This window comes from Pelobates fuscus, chromosome 4 (assembly GCF_036172605.1).
Source record: "Pelobates fuscus isolate aPelFus1 chromosome 4, aPelFus1.pri, whole genome shotgun sequence".
Lineage (NCBI taxonomy): Eukaryota > Metazoa > Chordata > Amphibia > Anura > Pelobatidae > Pelobates > Pelobates fuscus.
The window spans coordinates 378,248,508-378,268,370 of NC_086320.1; the positions used below are offsets into that span (position 1 = coordinate 378,248,508).

The 19,863-nt window shown below is 33.9% G+C and overlaps 1 protein-coding gene across 6 annotated transcripts in view; it reads right to left on the minus strand.

Moving 5' to 3' along the window:
• Positions 1 to 19,814, minus strand: part of SNAP47 (synaptosome associated protein 47) — a 70,241-nt gene extending 50,427 nt beyond the window's left edge. For 3 of the 6 annotated variants that reach the window (XM_063452824.1, XM_063452820.1, XM_063452818.1), the window contains exons 1-3: positions 19,576 to 19,814; positions 10,161 to 10,237; positions 4,639 to 4,693 (exon numbers count right to left, since the gene is read on the minus strand). The gene's annotated coding sequence lies outside the window, so the exon portion shown is untranslated. The remainder of the gene's footprint in view (positions 1 to 4,638; positions 4,694 to 10,160; positions 10,238 to 19,575) is intronic. The other 3 variants (XM_063452823.1, XM_063452821.1, XM_063452819.1) reach the window with 2 other exon arrangements.
• Positions 19,815 to 19,863: the final 49 nt, after the last annotated feature.

The following is a 19,863-nucleotide window of genomic DNA, read 5'->3' on the forward strand; positions in this document are numbered from 1 at the left end:
GTGTGGGTACACGGATGCTGTTATGTATGGAGTGTCAGCCTGCGTGTGTGGGTGCACGGATGCTGTTATGTGTGGAGTGTCAGTCTGTGTGTGTGGGGATGCAGGGATGTGATTATGTGTGGAGTGTTAGTCTATGTGGGTTGGTGGGTGCAGGGATGCTGTTATGTGTGGAGTGTCAGTCTGTGTGTGTTTGTGGGCAGGGGTGTAAGGATGGGATTATGTGTGGATTGTCAGTCTGTTTGTGTGCGTGGAGTGATGCAGTTATGTGTGGAGTGTCAGCCTGCATGTGTGTGTGTAGGTGGGGGTGCAGGGATGCAGTTATGTGTGGAGTGTCAGCCTGCGTGTGTGGGTGCAGGGATGTGGTTATGTGTGGAGTGTCAGCCTGCGTGTGTGGGTGCAGGGATGTGGTTATGTGTGGAGTGTCAGCCTGTGTGTGTGAAGCTTGCAGTTTCAACAGATAAATTAAAGAGCCTGTAAAGTCACCCTGACCACTTAATCTCAATGCAGTGACCCTGTAGTTTTGTTTTAGAAATCTGCAATGTTTACTTTGCAGGGTTAAACACAATTCCAGTAACAGTCACACTGACAGCCACTATAGGAACTAACACTACAGTGACATCATGTAACCAAATGCAGCTCATAGTAAAACACTGAATTCAATGCTTTCCAAGGAGAAGCTTCAATCTCCAATATTCCTCTATGAAAATCAGTGAATTGGGCCAGCAGATAAAGAGCCGTATAACATTGCTGGAGGAGGCACAGGCAGCAGCTTTAAGGGATTCTCTAAAGTTGTAGTCATGACAAGTGAATTGCAAGTTTTAGGTTGACTTTGTAATCTTGACTTTGTAATTCTTACAGTATTATATAGAGCAGATGTTTCAATATTTAGCTACAAGTAGGCAATAACATGCCACTGGTCCCATTCCTCGTACTAACCACCAGGTGTAACTGAAACTATGTTGTATTTTAACTAAAAACAAAAGAAAGAACAATGAGGGGTGTGCAAAAGGGGTATATGGTTAAAGATTAAAGATTATTCCCCTCAGAAATCCTACTAGGACCTAAATATTTGCACTCAAATTTGACATAAATATACTTACACTTTTATTAGTATAGATTAAAACTAAAAAATATATACAGATAAAAAAAATATTATGTACATACATAACCAATAACATAATGTAAACAAATCTCCGTGATGTTGCTGCAATGTGATATACACTGCCTGTATAATGGAATAATAAACAAAGTAGTGTAAGAAATGATGAATTAGAATCAAATTAGAAAGTAAATCAAATTTAAGAAATAGAATGTAGATATGTATGATTGACCTTTGGACCTTTAATATCAAAAGGAGATGTTACAAGTGCCATGTAAACCAGGAGGAACAAGGTGGGGTAATTCCCAGGACAAACAGTCTTTGATCTAACTGTTAATGTAGATGGGACAGTTGGGGTTATCAACTCCAAAATCAAAGGCCTTTTGTCTTACTGTTAATAAAGCATACCTTAGAACAGGATATTAGGCTTTTTAGCTTTTAATCCTCCCAAACCCATCACATGCCCCCAAGATAATTTAGGTAGATGGAGGGAAGATATGGGTAAATGGAAGGAACAACTTCAAAGAGAAAAAGCTGTATAAATGTAGGCCCAAAATGGCTAGAGGGAGGGCAGTTGTGGTAGGAACGTCAAGGAGTGACTACCAAGCAGAGATCCAGGGGAGACTTCAATATACAGATCTACACTCTGTTGGTAACTATATTTGACTGGGATACTTGGTTGTTTTCTGTGATAGTTGTGGTGCTGTATTGTTTTATATCATTGTGTGTTGTTTGGTTTAACCTCACTATATTTGCTGTGTATTAGATTATAGAGCAGGTTGAATTACTGCATATACTGTATATGTGCTGTGTATTATACTTTAGAGCAGATAGTTAATGCATTTACTGCTATACATCTATGAGTGGTCTTTGTTTTGTAGCTTGTATATGAACTGTTTATTATTCTGATGCAAGTTAATAATCAATATATACATTGTGGTTGCTTTAATTGATTATTTGAGATATTGTATTTATGGAAAGTGTTGTGATTATTCCATTCTTCTGTGATACACTGTGACTTGAATGTTATTAATTATTGAGGTTTCTATGTTTAATACTCTTTTATTAAACCTGATGTATTACCAGTGAATTTATTTATTTTATTACACTTGTTCGTGTGTTTTATTTGTTGCACCTTTCTCAAAGAACAGGGACCCTGTGTGGAAGGGTAAACTGTAATTTCTTACAGTAGCATTGAAAAGAAACAGAGCCGGGATAAGGTGAAGGAAAGTTTCAATTAATTAATTAGCAAGAGTAGCAACAGGGTAGTAGACACAATACAAACTGGAGCTCACAGTCTGGCTTAACACACTGACAGCTGCAAACCAACAATCTAGGTAAACTAAACTAATCTGGTGTTATACCTATATGATGGAAGGGGAAGAATACCTATACTGGCCACTTGTGCCTCGGAGGGCACCCACAGTCTATATTCCTCCCCTCCTAAAATAGCAGAGTGGGCAGTAGTGTTAGAAGGTACCTAGCAGCTGTGGAGAGAAGCTACCTGAATCCGGAGAAACATGAAAACAAATCTAAAGTATAAAACCAAAAAATCAACTTCCCAATCTATCAGATTAAAGAAACAGACTGGATAACCATTGAAGCTACACCAACTTTTGGAAGATAGCTAGAGCCCCTTTCACTATTTAGGGGCTATGCCCCATTTTGAGGGTGTTGGTATACTCAGCTCCAATCCCTATTGAATTAACGTTAGCGCTAAGCCCAACTGTTTCCTACTAGCCTCCTGTTATCATGAGATGTACAAAACTAGAGCAGTTGGAGTCATTGTCCTATAAGCACTGTAAGTAGGAACTAACCCACTGTCAGGGAGAGTCACTATGACTAAACCTAGAATTTAGCAGAACCTTCAAGGTTTAGTCAGGAATACCTGTGTTCTCCTAACAATAGTCTAGTAAATAACCCTCAGAGCGATAGTTTAAAGTCCTAATGCCCTCAGAGAAGCAGGCAAGTAGAAAGCTCAGTTCCTAGCTGGCCCATGTCAACTGTGAGTGCAATATGTGCATGAATATCAGAGTTCTGTGCTGCTAGCTGTACTAAAGAGAGTGGCTGCTATCAGTTTACAGAGACGATCAATTCATCCCAAAAGTGGATACAAACCAATACTGATGGACAGAGGCTTGTGGGAGAACTATAGACCCTAGAGACCAGAGGAAGATTGGAGCATCACTTCCTGATGAGAGAGTGGTATACCTAGAAAGTGAAGGGAACTTTAAAAGTAATTATGTTGTTTTCTTATTTTAACTGTATTAATATACATCCTATGTCTTACACTGCCTTAGTGCTGTGTGACTCCAGCCAGGTATAAATACTCTGACTCTGTAAGTATGTTTGCATTAATCAGCTTTATTGTGCAGTTACAGGTATATACAGGGTGACAGGCAGTGTGACAGAGAGATAAGAGGGTGCATCTATCTATATATTATAGCTCCCAAACTTCACTGAGATTAACACTCACCTTCCAGGCACCAAGGAGAATAATGTGCCAGTGTGGACAACCTATCTATCTCTAGCGTGTATCGCTCTCAGCGTTATATCTGGAGTCCTCAATATAGGAAGATTACACACACCATGCAAAGAACATGCAGGGTAACTCATGCAGTGCTGCACAGTGAGGATGTCCCGGGAGGTGTGGGTGCACGTCCTGCCATGTGTCGCATAGTCTGCAATCTTATGATTAATAAGGATCTGTCAGCACTGGTTTCACACTTCTGGCAATGAGGTTTAACTAAACAACTGGTTTCAGACATCATGTTGAGCAAGGCAGGCAGAGGGGACCAATCCAGACTGCCCAGTGATGAGTGTCCACTCATCTATCTGGAGTGGGCATGTGTAAACGTTGGACACCAACCTGCCATATCGAGGTAGGGGACTAGAGCCAGGGGAACCCATCTGAACACATACTGACACACCATGCTGCTGACTGTTAATCAGAGAATACTGTGAGTTAGTTTTAAGCTGTGCTGTTAGCTGAAGTGGCATTCCAAGCACCACCACCACTACAGCTTATCTTAGACATTAGAATGGAATTCCCAATGTTTTGGGTGTAGTTTATGTGCTCTTTGCCTAAACACCTAAAGAGTCTGTGACAAAAAAAACACACGAGACGGCAAGTAAAATGGCAACCACCATAACCACTACAAAAAGCCAGGAAGATGAATTCCAATGTATTGCAAAACTACAAGTGCTGTGGTGTTTGCCAGTCAAACTGCAGGTAAAGCATTATGGAAAATGAAATTCAGCAACAGCTGGGGATATACTTTATGGCCAAACATGCTGTAAAGGAGGTTTAGCACTTGAACTTTTTAATCGCGGTTATTTTAGAACTCACTTCGAAAAATTAAAGACATATTTCTTTGTATATCTGATCACCATTCTACACTGTATTAGGATGTTCATGTTTTTTTCCTACTTGTGTATAATAAATATGATTATTTTGTATAAAAAAAATACAATTCTAATAAAATAAAACAAAAGCTAAACAAATTTAAATGAAGCTCTATTTAGCAAAGAAAACCTACCGTGATTCAAGTATTAGAAGTAAGTTATAATTGGGGACAGTCACTCACTGTAGTCCTGCAAAGAGAAAAAAAATGATGTTCAATGATAATCATTTTATATTATAAGGAAAATACAGAAAACCAAGTGATGCTCATTTTGTGATTTAATAAATATTTGATGCAGTTTTATTCAGAATTTTGCATGGCATGTATTATAGGGACACTCCAAACACCATAACCACTATAGTTTGTTAAGAACTGCTCCACTTGGAATTTGTCCAATTAAGCTGTTAGATAGTATTAAAGGGACACCCAGGCACCAATACTACTTAAATGCATTTAACAGGTTTTGACCTTATTAATATGCTGTATTTTTTTACATTCTCAAATCTGTATAGTTTTTGCATAAAATTAAATGTTTTGCAGAATGTTGCGCCATAAGCCGGCCTCTTCAGCCACGCCTCCTCATTCCAGAAAAAATACTTCCTTATCAAATGTATGTACACAGCTCAGCCACTGACCGTACTAAATGATCTGAACAACAAAACAACTTGCGTTAGAAGGACATGTCACCCAGAGAGACATATAGGAAGGATATCACTACCTGTTTGTAGTCTCTCTGACTGTCTGCAGCCAGGTTGCGAATTAAAAGCCTTATCAAAAGGTATGCTGTGTAAAGGAAGTATTTCTGGCATGAGGGGGCGTGGCTTATTGTGCAGAATTCTATAAAACATTTCTTTTGTGCCAAAATTATAAAGATTTGAGCATGAAAATAAATACAGCATATTGTTGCCCGTAGTGTCCCTTTAAGGCGCTTCCGGTACCAAAGCTCAGCTTCTCTGCTAAGTCACCCCAGTGATCACAGCTTGTCATTGCAGTCCTAACTCGGATGGATTCGTACAGTCAATGCACAAGTTAAGTTTTTGCATTGCCATTTTTTTTTACCAAAGTGTTAAAGGAATACTATAGTTCCAGGATTACAAAACTGTGTTCCTGGCACTATAGCTTCCTCTGCAAAGGTCAACAAAGGGTTAAAACCTTTTATTTACTTACCTGATCACTTCAGAGCTGGGTTGCAGCTCCACCTCCTCCGACTTCACTCGACGAAGGGGTGGTTAACGTGCTGTGAGCGCTGCGTGTGCATTAGGCCCTCTCCCTTGTCAGGATATTTATATCGGCAGACATTTTGTGCTATGATAGAAATTAAACGTGTATATTGCCAGAGTCACTCAGAACAGAGCAGACTCCATTTTGGATTTAAAGCTAACAAAGAGACACATAATTGCCTTTTTGTAACTAACCACATAGCCGGAGCTAAGGAATGTATTATATAAACAAACCAAGTGATACAATGAGTCTAACAGAGAAGGGAGATTGAATACTCTTCTTAATGTTAGCTTCACACAAGAAAGCCAGATACCAGTGACCAGATAAGACTCAGCAATTTAATTTTACTTTCTAAATTTTACAAGACTCCCATTGTAAGTGAAAGGTGAGACTGAGTTTACAACTGTCATTTTAGAAATTACAGCAGGAATTGGAGACTCACTGTGTGGAGAAAACCCAAAGAAACTCTTTGAACTGACAAGTAAACTTAAGTTATGGCAGCCATATAGATAAGACAAATTACGTCAAAATCGCCATCAGGAAAAGTTAACTGTTTCCTGGATAGGAAAGTTTAGTGAGGCGATACTGCCCTCTATGGACCAAATACCTAAATTGCTATCTGCAGGTTAAACACACCTTCAATTTCCTATTGGCTTATCAAATAATGACGAACAGAAAGTCTGGCCCTTTAAAAATCAGGATCACAGGCTAAGTGAGGAAGTAAGCAAGGAGTCAGAGAGAAGCAAGTGAGTCAGAGAAGAGGCAGTCGGAGTTGAAAGAGAAAATTGGGCTTCCAGATTCGGACATGCAGAGAAAGATCTATGACAGACATTCCCTCTGAGGCTATCACTCAAGCAACACTTGCATACTTCCATGCAATCAATCATACACGCATACAACCAATCCTGGGACTACCTATTCATCTGATGAGAACATCTACTTAACTGGTAATTATTCTGGTTTTATTTAATTAATCTAAATTAATTAAAAATCTAATAGCATGATATATGACTGGATAAATCACGGTCAGATTTCGATATTCAGAAATCTTAGTTAACTAAAGAATATATAGTTATAAATATTCCATTCTGCAGGTGGAATTAACAATAATTATATATATTAGTGTGATATTATCACATGTTAGCATACCGTTGTATTTATCCAGGTGTATTGATTTGCTCTAAATTAAGACAAGATATCTTTTTAGGCAAATTAAAATTCGGCTTATAGAATATGGTAGATTACTCTTATAAGATGGTTCCAGGAAATGATTAATGAGCGGGTCTAAATGTTATCTTAATTAAAATTACATGAGAATAGGTATTTTATGCCTAGGAAGATCTAGCCAGCATTGAAAGGGTTATTAGTTAACTGTTAGCCAAAGTTTTATGGCCTTTTCGCTGTGCTGTGTGAAAGACTTTCTTTCTCTGTGAAGCCCCTCATAAATCTTGTCTTGACAATTGCTGTGTTAACCATTGGAATGTGTATTGCCATTGTATTGCATACCATGTTACACTAAAATATTCATTGATTATTATCACGCATGTTACATATTATTATTATTTAATTTGTCACAATAAATTGTATCTATTTTTATAACAAATTGTGATTTTATTTATATGGAATACATTTCACTTACATGATAACGATCTTTGGGATCTAGAGAGTTGAAATAGTGGGCAATTCTCAACTGTTTACTATTATCATCCCATAAATATCCCCACACCATAGCAAAGCATTGAACCAATGGTTTCCTTTTGGGAAATAGCTGACGCGTGAGGACATCCAGCATCAGTTAGCGGGCCAAAGGTCCGATAACATTCCCGAAGCACCACTAGAGGCTGTCTTATTGCTTCAATACAAACATTTCAGTTTACAGCACGAAGTGCAATAGGGACACTGAACCCAGACCAAGTCTATGAGCTGAAGTGGTCTGGGTGCCTATAGTGTTCCTTTAATTGCAGGAGTTAAAATTGAAATTCAAAAGTGTAATCAAAATAGTCAAATGTAGCCAAACTAAATACACAGACAACTTAAAAAAATTAATTCAGTTCACCTCATGTAGGCACAAATTAAAAAACTCTTTAGTGAAAATCCTGTTGCTTTTCAATTTACTATCCACTGTTTAGTTATTACACCCTTACAGTTGTAAAAGGATATGTAGCTCACTGAATTATTATTCCTACATACAAACTGTACATGCAAAAATAAAAATCAGACAGGTGAAAGAGGAGAAAAAGAAAACACGTTTGAACAAGATGTAAACTAAATCACATCCAATATGTATAAATCCCTACGTAGACAAGGCTGGAAATCAAAAGCCCTACTAGCCAGGCCTGAAAGTCACTTGCCACCTTAAACAAGTCAACTGAGAAGCCTGAAAGGGTTAAGTAAGTTGAGATGGTTAATTAAATTAAGTTGCCATGGTGCAGAGGAGTGAAAAACAGAGTCAGACAATTCAAACAGTTAAGGGGAAGTTAGAAGAGGAAGAGATTGTATGTGTGAAACATAAACCAAATAAACTCTTTATTACAGATACATTCATACTAATTATTCAAAATAATGGCACGGTGCAATATTACATAAATGTGGCTACATTGGCATCCTTCTGGGTTTAAATCCTTTATTAGTGCCTACATACAGTCTAAGAAACAATACATTAGTAAGGAATACACAGCGTACCTGGGATTAGTCAGGAATGTGGCTCGCTGCTATCTACATGTTGATACAGGAGGGGCTGACAGGGTCACTATCTCTGTGATAAATGCATGAAATCTAAGCTGTTCACTCTCAGCCTGGACAGAATGTTGGCTGAGGATGGGAGCAGGGACTGACCCACTGATGGTACCCTGACCTGTGCCTTAACTCCATCAGTGCTGGATACACATGGCGCTCCTGCATTACTTAATGCTCTTCCTATCTGAGTCCCTGGAGAGAGAGTGGAGACACAGCAGGGGGGTGGAGGGTATAGTCAGTAGCTACTTCCCTATTGTGAAAGCAGCAGTTCAATCCACACACTCGGCTCATATCTGACAGCTGCTATTCACATGTGGCTTCACTGAATGTACTACAGGCAGTGAGGGTCCATTCCCAGGGCTGAATGTGTATTTTGTCAATACACACGGTGTTGATACACTATGTCAAAGGGTTCCACGGGAAACATTAATTGGGAACCCCTGCACTAGTGTATTTACTCCTATGTCTGTCTCCCTCTGAGTCAGTGGCTCTACCATCACCTCTACCTCGCAGGCTCGCTGCCTACGTGTTCTCTTTGAATCTGATCTCTCCTTCACCCCTCAGTTCAAATCAATCGCCGAATCCTGCCGCTTCCATCTCAAAAACAGAGCGCGCATCCGCCCCTATTTAATGCCAGATGCGGCTAAGGAGCTGGTCCATGCCGCTGTCCTCTCTCGCCTTGACTACTGCAATCCCCTTCTCAATGGTATTACTTGCTCCCAACTTTCCCTGTTACAGTCTATAATGAATACGGCGGCAAGGCTCATCTTCCTGTCCGTCTGCACCCTCCCACACTTCCCCGAAGACTTCTTTAGTGCTGCACCATTCCTTTGGAACTCCCTTCCCTGCTTTGTTAGACTTTCATCCAGTCTTCAAAAATTAATTGAAAACTCACTTCTTCAGGAAAGCGTATCAATTAAACTGTTAGCTTTCCCTCCCCACACCCTGATTCCTCTCCTACAACTGTCATTAAAAAACACAAAAACACACAGTGAATACCATTCTAGCAATCTACTTCTCTACCCTACACTATCCTTACCTTTAGTGTCACTTTACCCCACTCCTTCTAGCCTGTAAGCTCATTGAGCAAGGCCCTCAACCCGTCTGTTCCTGTGCGTCCAACTGGTCTGGTTACAAATACGTGTCTGTTAGTCCACCCATTGTACAGCGCTTTGGAATTTGATGGCGCTATATAAATATTAATGGTGAGGGGCGAATGGCAATTTTGAGCCCTGGGTGCAGAGGTTTATGTGATATCCTCAGTGCTCCATTTAGAACAATGAAAGTTTGAGTTTTGGCAATTATACTAGAATTTAAGAGGGAAGAATTGTATTTATTTTGTTCAATATTCTTAAAGGGGAATTATAAGCACCACAATCACTAAAGATGCTATGCATTATTTGGAGCAGTTCGACAAAAACTAGTTCTCTCCTAGGCATCCATAGCCCACTCCATTCATCTGAAATGGTAATGTAGTAAGTACATTACTAAGTGCAATTCCATCTACTAGACAGAATGATTTGCTGCGTGTGCTAGGCTAACCTACACCCAGCACTCCCAGTCTATCACTGAATAACTGATTGCGATACATTAAAAGCAAGGCTGAGCAGTAGGCGCGCTATGGATACTTAGGAGAGTGGCTGAGTGTCCCCTAAATGCATCAACACCATAATGCATTATTAAATAGGGACTCAACTTACTGGGAAAAAGATTGAAAGACGATTCTTGGAGTCTTGTTAGCAGACTCTTACTTTACTTGTATTTGTATCACAGAAGCCTAGAAAGAAAAAAAATAATTATATTATTTTCTCATGTGCTTTTTTAAAAATAAATATAAAGTATATTTAAATATAGGATTATACATATATAAGCAAACATAAGGGGTCTATTCACTAAGCAGTGAGTTCAAACGTGTAAAACGGTAAAAACTCCACATCTGGAAATCAATCTCTTCTGAACAGAAGATTTTCTGCAGACTTCACTAATACGCTCGATCTGACAGGTGTCCTGTTTGACTATTTAGTGAATATATCCCAATTCAAATATGATTAAAAAAAAAAAAACTGCATGCAAATACGTATACTCACTCACATTTATAAAAACAGCATCTATCATGCAAAGTTACATCACATGTAAAATCAATACTTACTGACGCACTGAAGTCTTCTGCTGGAAGGGCACCCGGAATGTTGTGTTGCTTGTAGCTGCCCCAAGGGTTTTCTGCCGTCTTAAAACCGCACACAATTCGTTCTACGCTGTGAGATATTTATGTTATCTCACAGGCTCGGAGAGCACACAGACCTGCGCTCTTAGAGGGGCACAGGGATAGCGCTGTATGGCTGCCCACAAGCGCACACAACACTCAGTTTGTTGAAGTGCTTGATGTGTCAGATTTCAAAGTGCTGATTTCAATAGAAATTGTCAAGTTTATACGTCCATACAGAAATGCCTCCATGACTGCCAATTAGACTATTATATAGGCGTATATAATATAATAGGATTATATACCGGTAGGCTCTCTCACACTTCTGTTGGCTCTACTGAACTTGAATGGGAAGCTGCATGCGCGAGATCACAGCTCCAGCACAGTCTGTGCCAGGGATACAGGGCAGGGCTTGCAATGGCTGCAGATAGGAGATCTGCAGCTTTTGCAATTGTTTGTTCATTTATCCTGAAAGAAAGCACGCAGGAAAAAAAATGCATGTTTTATTTGGGATTATATCTACCACTCACTGGCGTATTCCTTGAATTTGTTTGTCAGAGTATGTGTTTTCCTGCTAGACAAGATGTTCTGACCGATTCTCAAAAAGCTGAATTGCCGAATAGCTAATTGACCACGTGGATTTGTAATGTCCGCTATCATAACTGGATTTTATTCCAAACAGAAGAGAGTTTTTAAAATGCGTGATTAAAAAGACATTGGGGGAGATTTATCAAAGAGCTCTGTTATACAAAGTGGTGAAAAAGGGGAGAAGTCATCAATGTACTATGTTCCTCTGGTTCCCATGGCGACTGCATCACTTTTAGAACACTTTGATAAATCACCTCCATACACTACAGTGATTATGGTGCTTAGCGTGTTAAAGCACTGTGACAACAAAGTTTGATGACATTTTAAGGTGTGAAATGACATCCTTTATAAGCCTGTTACCCTTTCAGTGTAAGACAAACCCACTTGGAAGTATCAGTATCTGCTCAGAGAATGCGGTAACAAAGAATCAAAGCTTGTAACAATCACACACGTAAAGTACTGCATTGTTACGCTACATCAGATAATTCACAATATATAATATTGGCGCACTGACACTTTAGTAAGAATGTCACGGTCATGTATTCACTACACAGGTTTACTCTTGTATGCTCCTGTAATTTACAACCATTCACTATACCAGTTCACGCTTGTATTTTCATTCCTTATATGAGCTTCTGCTTGTCCTACTCATTTATTCACTCACATAGTAAATAAATTACTGAACTGAAAGCATAAACCTGTATAGAGAATAAATAAACGCGATACACAACTGTAAAAACTTGCATAGCAAATAAATTACAGGGAAATACAGAGATACACTCTAATATAGAACACACCTAATATTCTTACATGAAACAGATATCATACATGTGTAGATTATTACAGGGAGCCCATTTACTAAATGTGTATATTATTATTACAAGGAGACCATTTAATAAATGTGTATATATTATTATTACATGGAGCCCATTTAATAATTGTGTGTATATTATTATTACAAGGAGACCATTTAATAATTGTGTGTATATTATTATTACAAGGAGACCATTTAATAATTGTGTGTATATTATTATTACAAGGAGACCATTTAATAATTGTGTGTATATTATTATTACATGGAGCCCATTTAATAAGTGTGTATATTATTATTACATGGAGCCCATTTAATAAATGTGTATATTATTATTACATGGAGCCCATTTAATACAGGTATATTATTATTATATTGAACCCATTTAATAATTGTGTGTATATTATTATTACAGGGAGCCTATTTACTAAATGTGTATATTATTATTACATGGTTCCCATTAAATAAATGAGCATTATTATTACATGGTTCCCATTTAATAATTGTGTATATTATTATTACAGGGAGCCTATTTAATAAATGTGTATATTATTATTACATGGAGCCCATTTAATACAGGTATATTATTATTATATTGAACCCATTTAATAATTGTGTGTATATTATTATTACTGGGAGCCCATTTAATAAATGTGTATTATTATTATTACATGGTTCCCATTTAATAAATGTGTATATTATTATTACATGGAGCCCATTTAATAAATGTGTATATTATTATTACATGGAGCCCATTTAATACAGGTATATTATTATTATATTGAACCCATTTAATAATTGTGTGTATATTATTATTACAGGGAGCCTATTTACTAAATGTGTATATTATTATTACATGGTTCCCATTAAATAAATGAGCATTATTATTACATGGTTCCCATTTAATAAATGTGTATATTATTATTACATGGTTCCCATTTAATAAATGTGTATTGTTATTATTACATGGTTCCCATTTAATAATTGTGTATATTATTATTACAGGGAGCCAATTTAATAAATGTGTATATTATTACATGGAGCCCATTTAATAAATGTGTATATTATTATTATATGGAGCCCATTTAATAAATGTGTATATTATTATTATTATTATTACTACATGGTTCCCATTTAATAAATGTGTATATTACTATTACGGGGAGCCCATTTAATAAATGTGTATATTATTATTACATGGAGCCCATTTAATAAATGTGTATATTATTATTACAGAGAGCCCATTTAATAAATGTGTATATTATTATTATTACAGAGAGCCCATTTAATAAATGTGTTTATTATTATTACATGGAGCCCATTTAATAAATGTGTATATTATTATTACAGAGAGCCCATTTAATAAATGTGTATATTATTATTACAAGAGCCCATTTTAAAAATTGTGTATATTATTATTACATGGAGCCCATTTAATAAATGTGTATATTATTATTACATGGAGCCCATTTAATAAATGTGTATATTATTATTACATGGAGCCCATTTAACAAATGTGTATATTATTATTACATGGTTCCCATTTAATAAATGTGTATATTACTATTACAGGGAGCACATTTAATAAATGTGTATATTATTATTACATGGAGCCCATTTAATAAATGTGTATATTATTATTACAGAGAGCCCATTTAATAAATGTGTAGATTATTATTACAGGGAGCCCATTTAATAAATGTGTATATTATTATTACAAGGAGCCCATTTAATAAATGTGTATATTATTATTACATGGAGCCCATTTAATAAATGTGTATATTATTATTACAGGGAGCCCATTTAATAAATGTGTAGATTATTATTACAGAGAGCCCATTTAATAAATATGTATATTATTATTATTACATGGTTCCCATTTAATAAATGTGTATATTATTATTACATGGTTCCCATTTAATAAATGTGTATATTATTATTACAGGGAGCCCATTTAATAAATGTGTATATTATTATTACAAGAGCCCATTTTATAATTGTGTATATTATTATTACATGGAGCTCATTTAATAAATGTGTATATTATTATTACATGGAGCCCATTTAATAAATGTGTATATTATTATTATTACATGGAGCCCATTTAATAAATGTGTATATTATTATTATTACAGAGAGCCCATTTAATAAATGTGTATATTATTATTACAGGGAGCCAATTTAATAAATGTGTATATTATTATTATTACAGAGAGCCCATTTAATAAATGTGTATATTATTGTTACAGATAGCCCATTTAATAAATGTGTATATTATTATTACAGGGAGCCCATTTAATAAATGTGTATATTATTACATGGAGCCCATTTAATAAATGTGAATATTGTTATTATTACAGGGAGCCCATTTAATAAATGTGTATATTATTATTACATGGAGCCCATTTAATAAATGTGTATATTATTATTACATGGAGCCCATTTAATACAGGTATATTATTATTATATTGAACCCATTTAATAATTGTGTGTATATTATTATTACAGGGAGCCTATTTACTAAATGTGTATATTATTATTACATGGTTCCCATTAAATAAATGAGCATTATTATTACATGGTTCCCATTTAATAAATGTGTATATTATTATTACATGGTTCCCATTTAATAAATGTGTATTGTTATTATTACATGGTTCCCATTTAATAATTGTGTATATTATTATTACAGGGAGCCAATTTAATTAATGTGTATATAATTATTATATGGAGCCCATTTAATAAATGTGTATATTATTACTACATGGAGCCCATTTAATAAATGTGTATATTATTACATGGAGCCCATTTAATAAATGTGTATATTATTATTATATGGAGCCCATTTAATAAATGTGTGTATTATTATTATTATTATTACTACATGGTTCCCATTTAATAAATGTGTATATTACTATTACGGGGAGCCCATTTAATAAATGTGTATATTATTATTACATGGAGCCCATTTAATAAATGTGTATATTATTATTACATGGAGCCCATTTAATAAATGTGTATATTATTATTACAGAGAGCCCATTTAATAAATGTGTATATTATTATTACAAGAGCCCATTTTAAAAATTGTGTATATTATTATTACATGGAGCCCATTTAATAAATGTGTATATTATTATTACATGGAGCCCATTTAATAAATGTGTATATTATTATTACATGGAGCCCATTTAACAAATGTGTATATTATTATTACATGGTTCCCATTTAATAAATGTGTATATTACTATTACAGGGAGCACATTTAATAAATGTGTATATTATTATTACATGGAGCCCATTTAATAAATGTGTATATTATTATTACAGAGAGCCCATTTAATAAATGTGTAGATTATTATTACAGGGAGCCCATTTAATAAATGTGTATATTATTATTACAAGGAGCCCATTTAATAAATGTGTATATTATTATTACATGGAGCCCATTTAATAAATGTGTATATTATTATTACAGGGAGCCCATTTAATAAATGTGTAGATTATTATTACAGAGAGCCCATTTAATAAATGTGTATATTATTATTATTACATGGTTCCCATTTATTAAATGTGTATATTATTATTACATGGTTCCCATTTAATAAATGTGTATATTATTATTACAGGGAGCCCATTTAATAAATGTGTATATTATTATTACAAGAGCCCATTTTATAATTGTGTATATTATTATTACATGGAGCTCATTTAATAAATGTGTATATTATTATTACATGGAGCCCATTTAATAAATGTGTATATTATTATTATTACATGGAGCCCATTTAATAAATGTGTATATTATTATTATTACAGAGAGCCCATTTAATAAATGTGTATATTATTATTACAGGGAGCCAATTTAATAAATGTATATATTATTATTATTACAGAGAGCCCATTTAATAAATGTGTATATTATTGTTACAGATAGCCCATTTAATAAATGTGTATATTATTATTACAGGGAGCCCATTTAATAAATGTGTATATTATTATTACAGGGAGCCCATTTAATAAATGTGTATATTATTACATGGAGCCCATTTAATAAATGTGAATATTGTTATTATTACAGGGAGCCCATTTAATAAATGTGTATATTATTATTACATGGAGCCCATTTAATAAATGTGTATATTATTATTACAGGGAGCCCATTTAATAAATGTGTATATTATTACATGGAGCCCATTTAATAAATGTGAATGTTGTTATTATTACAGGGAGCCCATTTAATAAATGTGTATATTATTATTATTACAGGGAGCCCATTTAATAAATGTGTATATTATTATTACATGGAGCCCATTTAATAAATGTGTAGATTATTATTACAGAGAGCCCATTTAATAAATGTGTATATTATTATTATTACATGGTTCCCATTTAATAAATGTGTATATTATTATTACATGGTTCCCATTTAATAAAAGTATATAATATTATTACAGGGAGCCCATTTAATAAATGTGTATATTATTATTACAAGAGCCCATTTTATAATTGTGTATATTATTATTACATGGAGCTCATTTAATAAATGTGTATATTATTATTACATGGAGCCCATTTAATAAATGTGTATATTATTATTATTACATGGAGCCCATTTAATAAAGGTGTATATTATTATTATTACAGAGAGACCATTTAATAAATGTGTATATTATTGTTACAGATAGCCCATTTAATAAATGTGTTTATTATTATTACATGGAGCCAATTTAATAAATGTGTATATTATTATTACATGGAGCCCATTTAATAAATGTGTATATTATTATTACAGGGAGCCCATTTAATAAATGTGTATATTATTACATGGAGCCCATTTAATAAATGTGTATATTGTTATTATTACAGGGAGCCCATTTAATAAATGTGTATATTATTATTATTACAGGGAGCCCATTTAATAAATGTGTATATTATTATTACATGGAGCCCATTTAATAAATGTGTAGATTATTATTACAGGGAGCCCATTTAATAAATGTGTATATTATTATTACATGGAGCCCATTTAATAAAGGTGTATATTATTATTACATGGAGCCTATTTAATAAATGTGTATATTATTATTATTATTATGTGTATATTATTATTACATGGAGCCCATTTAATAAATGTGTATATTATTATTACATGGAGCCCATTTAATAAATGTGAATATTATTATTACAGGGAGCCCATTTAATAAATGTGTATATTATTATTACAGGGAGCCCATTTAATAAATGTGTATATTATTATTACATGGACCCCATTTAATAAATGTGTATATTGTTATTATTACAGGGAGCCCATTTAATAAATGTGTATATTATTATTATTACAGGGAGCCCATTTAATAAATGTGTATATTATTATTACATGGAGCCCATTTAATAAATGTGTAGATTATTATTACAGGGAGCCCATTTAATAAATGTGTATATTATTATTACATGGAGCCCATTTAATAAAGGTGTATATTATTATTACATGGAGCCTATTTAATAAATGTGTATATTATTATTATTATTATGTGTATATTATTATTACATGGAGCCCATTTAATAAATGTGTATATTATTATTACATGGAGCCCATTTAATAAATGTGAATATTATTATTACAGGGAGCCCATTTAATAAATGTGTATATTATTATTACAGGGAGCCCATTTAATAAATGTGTATATTATTATTACATGGACCCCATTTAATAAATGTGTATATTATTATTACAGGGAGCCCATTTAATAAATGTGTATATTATTATTACAAGAGCCCATTTAATAAATGTGTATATTATTATTACAAGAGCCATTTAATAAATGTGTATATTATTATTACAGGAAGCCCATTTAATAAATGTGTATATTATTATTACATGGAGCCCATTAAATAAATGTGTATATTATTATTACAGGGAGCCCTTTTAATAAATGTGTATATTATTATTACATGGAGCCCATTTAATAAATGTGTATATTATTATTACAGGAAGCCCATTTAATAAATGTGTATATTATTATTACATGGAGCCCATTAAATAAATGTGTATATTATTATTACAGGGAGCCCTTTTAATAAATGTGTATATTATTATTACATGGAGCCCATTTAATAAATGTGTATATTATTATTACATGGAGCCCATTTAATAAATGTGTATATTATTATTACAGGGAGCCCATTTAATAAATGTGTATATTATTATTACATGGAGCCCATTTAATAAATGTGTATATTATTATTACAGGGAGCCCATTTAATAAATGTGTATATTATTATTACATGGAGCCCATTTAATAAATGTGTATATTATTATTACATGGAGCCCATTTAATAAATGTGTATATTATTATTACATGGAGCCATTTAATAAATGTGTATATTATTATTACAGGGAGACGAATTATTATTACAGGGAGCCCATTTAATAAATGTGTATATTATTATTACATGGAGCCCATTTAATAAACGTGTATATTATTATTACATGGAGCCCATTTAATAAATGTGTATATTATTATTACATGGAGCCATTTAATAAATGTGTATATTATTATTACAGGGAGACCAATTATTATTACATGGAGCCCATTTAATAAATGTGTATATTATTATTACATGGAGCACATTTAATAAATGTGTATATTATTATTACAGGGAGCCCATTTAATAAATGTGTATATTATTATTACATGGAGCCCATTTAATAAATGTGTATATTATTATTACATGGAGCCCATTTAATAAATGTGTATATTATTATTACAGGGAGCCCATTTAATAAATGTGTATATTATTATTACATGGAGCCATTTAATAAATGTGTATATTATTATTACAGGGAGACCAATTATTATTACATGGAGCCCATTTAATAAATGTGTATATTATTATAACATGGAGCCCATTTAATAAATGTGTATATTATTATTACAGGGAGCCCATTTAATAAATGTGTATATTATTATTATTACATGGAGCCCATTTAATAAATGTGTATATTATTATTACATGGAGCCCATTTAATAAATGTGTATATTATTATTACATGGAGCCCATTTAATAAATGTGTATATTATTATTACAGGGAGCCCATTTAATAAATGTGTATATTATTATTATAACATGGAGCCCATTTAATAAATGTGTATATTATTATTACAGGGAGCCCATTTAATAAATGTGTATATTATTATTATTACATGGAGCCCATTTAATAAATGTGTATATTATTATAACATGGAGCCCATTTAATAAATGTGTATATTATTATTACAGGGAGCCCATTTAATAAATGTGTATATTATTATTATTACATGGAGCCCATTTAATAAATGTGTATATTATTATTATTACATGGAGCCCATTTAATAAATGTGTATATTATTATTACAGGGAGCCCATTTAATAAATGTGTATATTATTATGACAGTGTGAACCCGTTCTTAGTCGCCCATTGTGATGACTGGTCGCCCACACAGGCTGACAGTCGCCATGGAATACATACCGGGTACAGCTGGTCCGGCTGGCACAGGAGGAGAGGGCAGAGGGGCCCTGGGGTCTGTCCTGGGTTGGGACCAGGCGATGACAATAACATTTGCTGCTGCTGGAGGTTCTAATCACTAGAGCTCCCAGCCCTGGATGTTACATGAACCAACACGATAGAGCACCTGCAGTGAGCTAAGGGCGCCATGTTTCGGGAGCCAGTGAGGAAATGGACTCTAAGGGAAAACCTCCAGCAAAATGGCCGCCTTGCTGGAGACACGTCAGGTGAGTGACTATGTCTCCATTGTGT